Here is a 4,740-nt window from a genome sequence, read left to right as displayed (position 1 = left end):
CGCTGTCCTCGCTATTAAACGTGGTCAACCACCGACGTAGCAATGGCACAATGTCACAACCGTCGTCCTTTGGGCAATGATACGGCCTGTCTTGTGCGTTCTAAATTGTTTTTGTTGTTTTTACTGACTCTCCTATAAAGTCATCAAATATTCAGTACTAGAAAACACGTTTTCATTAATATCATTGCCATTGAAATTACGAAATAAATGTATAGAAATTTGCTGTATTACTACATCAACCCGCTAGCTTCTCATGGGTTGCTCGTTGTGCGTCCTAGATATAGCTGGCCACAGCAAATTACAGTACGTATAGACCGATTCAATTTCGATGACCTATTCACCTACCGCCGCTTGCGGCGCTATAACGGTCGCCATAACTGGGGGCCAACGGGGGCTTCCAGCGACCTAGCTACCCAGCGAGTTGCACACTTGCAGCTCAGCAGCCTAGCGTACCCATCGCGCATAGTTAGCCGGGCCTGGCCGCTGCGCAGCGGCCGGCGACCGCCGCGCTAATATTGTGATTGTTTACTCACTGTGGGAAAAGTCATTCAGCGGCTTTTAATGCTTTTCTTTTCGACAAATTGAGTGATTCAGACATATTGATCTCATGAAAGCTTCAAAGGAAGGATCAGGAAAACACATTGTGCAGTTGTTGGGTGCACAAAACAGAAAAAATGGAAATGGAAGCTGCAAGGCAGTGTGTGAGAAATTCAGACACCGCTGACGCATGATAAATTAAGGCAAAATTAAAGACAATTAAGTGAAATACAACGGTATAAAAATGCACAGATTTCGAAACAAACTATGTCTACTAGATTCTCTATTTAATTAGGTCATCACTGCATATTCGTAAGATATGTTGTTCATCTTAGAAGACAAGTTTAGACCAAAGATCAAAGAATTTGATAATTCACTGATTTATTTATTTTTACAAATCCTTGGTGTCCTCCTTGCTAAAGTTAGAAAACACTTCGTGGCTAGACTTTATTACATTATGACAAACATTTTACAGCCTACACTACAGCTAAATAAATGTTTCAAGATGCGTTAAATTCTTATATTGTTTGCACTTCTTCAATGTTCAGCACTAAATTAACCATAGGCCTAGTATTCAATTTTGGCCTGGAACTCTGAATTTGACTTTTGATAAAGTGATTTAAAGTTATAAATATTAAACCATGGATGGTGGCAAACATCCGTTTCATAATCATACTAAGAAAGTATGATTTAAATTAAAAATCACTTTTGTAGATAATGATACTAGGCGTTAGCGTGATGTTATGCAAGGTTACTTAGACCTAAAACAGTAGAAGTTTTGGTTGTAGACATCAGGCGACGTAGTTGTTTCGTAAGTTTAGGCATATACGGCCTATCAGAAACGCCTAGATTTATATTCCGTTTGGTTTGCTTAGTTAGGCTTGGCTGAAGTTATCGACAACCGTCGTGTAAGCGGGTTCTAGAAGTCAATAGGTCTAGATCTAGTCTGGACTCTTGCCTAGATTTCTAGACAAGATCTAATGTTCGACAGATTGTACCCTGCTGGCCCGACACCCCCGAGTAAATCTAAAGCCTAGCCTGCCCTAATATTAGGTTAAGTCAACTGATAGCTTGCAATTTATTGCGCCATATCTAGCTCAAGATTCTTATTCATTATTTGTATTTAATTATATCAGTTAACTTGTCAACAGCCTAGGCTTATTAGCAAGACGTCTGCCTGCGCCTAGCAATAATTCTCCCCAGCGGTTTTTATTCTCTTCCACAAATGTGAATCTACGGGGCTTATACACGCGAGTACCCAAGTCATCGCTGGCCAAGGAAATAGTCCACACACATTCACGGATCGTACCGATATTTACCTTGAAATTCAAGCTTTGGCTAAAGCCGTATGTCATCTACCCATTCGCTCATAGTCGGTATAAGTTGTTTGATTTAATTTTTTTTTTTAAATTAGCTAGCAAAAAAAAAAAGTAGACTCTTGGGCCCGTATTCTACTGTAGACCAAGGTTAAAACCCATTTTAGACTCACCTATGGTTTAGCTAAACCCGAGGTTTAATTTTGTATTCTGCTAGCGAGGTTTAGTTAAACCCAAGTCTATTTCGGGTTTAAATTAAACCCGAAATAGTCTTGGGTCAAGCCACCATGGTGCCCTCTATGGAAGAAGAAATTCTCCCTCTCTGAGTACTTTTCTCTCCACAAATCCACTTAAATTTATTATTGGCAGTGTATCTGCCACATGAGCGTGACTTTCTTGGATTTTGAATAGTTTTTACGGGTATTTATGTCGAATAAGGGCATGCTGTATTTTTGCTTGCGACGACTCGTGAAGCACTGTGCATATATATACTGTACAGTTTGTGTACGTGTGCGACGCACATCACAGGATACATGGTAAGCGTATAGCGTAGCGCTATTATATTCTTGGCTAGCTAGCTTTGAATGCTCAGTACCAGCAGATCCATCGCGCCGCGCCGGCCGGCGGCACGGTTGCTGTGTGCGCTGGATGGGACATGGCTTTTTATGTCGATTGAATCGTGAATTCGGAATGGACTGGCAATTGATCAAACCAGGACTTTGAGGTAGGAAATTGCATAAAAGTTTTTCTCTTAAGGGGCTGTACACTTAAACCACTTTCTTTTATTGTCAGTTAATAAAAATGGAAACCATTCTAAAATTTAGAAATAGATCTAGATCTACCATCAACCCTGTCTCTATATTAGAAGTAACGTTAGATTTTACCTACCGTACCACACTAACCTAACTTTTAATAGATCTAACGTTAGTCCTAACGTTACAATAATGTATTCTAGCTACTCGATATTCGAATAGGTTCTAACGTTAGTAGGACCCTACTCCTACTAACTAGTCCTAACGTTAGTCCTACGATCGATCTAGGTTCTCGATCTAACAGTTAGTCTATCTATGCCAAATCGACCTCGGGCTCTACCCTCTATTAGTCCTACATTGAGTTCTTGGTCTAGTCTTCAGGTTATTTTCATCGTAAAGCTTATCTAGACTAACGTATTAGTACAGGTAGTACTAGGTAGTAGTATTGCTACCATTTAGATCTCGAGTCTCCTCTAAGTGTACAATTTGCTACAAGTAGGGCCTACTATAGATCTAGTACGTAGTAGTAGGCGTATCTCGTGTGTACTCGCGTGTAGCCGGCAAGCTAGCTGCTGTATCCAGCCAGCCACTCGTTTTGTGCCATTGGCATTGATCTGTGTGCTGGGGGGTGTTTCACAAAGATTTAAGTTTGACTTAACTCATGCGTAAATCCCCAAACCCTGCGTAAATCCCTAAGTCCTGCGTAAATTTACGCAGGACTTTGAATCCTGTTTCACAAAGCTTAAGTCATGCGTAAGTCCCACCAAGTCCTGCGTAACTCTACGCATGGCCTGAAGCCATGCGTAGAGTCAGACTTAAATTCCAAAATGGGAATTTCAAAAGCATAATCAACTCCTAATATTCATTAATTTCTTCCACTTTATCTTATCCTGAGTGAGACGGCAGTATTTTTAACAAACTAGAGAATCACTAGTTTCGTAGAGGGTCTACTCCTACACTATTCACTGAACAATGGTCCAAATTAAAAATAGTCATAAAAATAGATCCCTACCTACAAATGTACTGATATAGTTTGAATTATTAAGTTAAACCAAAATTTTAGCTCATAAAGAGCTATGTATATAATCTACATGTATCTGGACTTCGGAAATTAATTATATTTCTACCAATCCTTTCTTGCCTTTGTTATCTTCTTAGCTGCTTACCCATGAATATTAATGCATGCCTATCCATTATAAATATCATGCATTCACAACAAATTAGAAAAACCTAACAAATTAGTTAGACCTATACTTGTTAGAAATATTATACCTCTTGTGTACAGGACGGGGCTGTGTGTATTTACACTAACTTGTTAGACCGATAAATTTGTCTCTTGTTCGGTAGCCTAATTGTATCTGTACAGTCTGTAATACGGTCGACTGCATTAGCGACTGCATAAATACAGTTAACAAGAGGCTACCCGACAAGAGGCAGATTTATTGGTCTACCTCTACACATGACTGCCAATGAAATTAGCCAAGTTTCCATTTCTACGGTACCCGTACCAGTTACAATTTAATGAATGCTTTTTTTTTTCCTGGAAGCAAAAAACAAAACAAAATAAGACATAACAACCCCCCCCCCCCCCCAGCATTTTGTGTCAGTTAGAGGAACGGTTAGCCAATAGACAGTCACCTCTGCCTCGCATCAAAGGCTACAGTAACGTATACACAGAAAACGTTAGAGGTCTAGTAGTTTCTATGCCTAATCTTGATTGATGCAGTTCTCGAACACATTCCAAAATCTGAAAACGCATAAATTCATCAATTACTTCCCAATTCAACTCAGGGCCCAGCAATTGGACTTTAAAATTCGACCAATTGATAGCCATTAGCCATGATTTATCATGGTTCTAACTAACCTTATACGTGCAGTCTAGGGCAATCATGCACTTTGTTTTCTTCAAAATCATGAAGATGTGGCACTGCGCCCCTATCTTGATTAATAACACAGTGCACAGACTCTACACTAACTGTTAGGCATAGCCCTGTTTAATTGATAGTCATACTAATATCATACTAGAACTGATAAGAGTTTATATGTAGACATAACTATACACAGCCCAGTTATTTGCACAGCGTATTAACAGCGTCTGGTCGGGCTAATGTAGACATTGTCTAATGACATGATAT

This window comes from Diadema antillarum, unplaced genomic scaffold (assembly GCF_040938485.1).
Source record: "Diadema antillarum isolate AM-2024a unplaced genomic scaffold, OU_Dant_1.0 scf00000151, whole genome shotgun sequence".
Classification (NCBI taxonomy): Eukaryota; Metazoa; Echinodermata; class Echinoidea; order Diadematoida; family Diadematidae; genus Diadema; species Diadema antillarum.
This window is presented reverse-complemented; position numbering follows the sequence as displayed.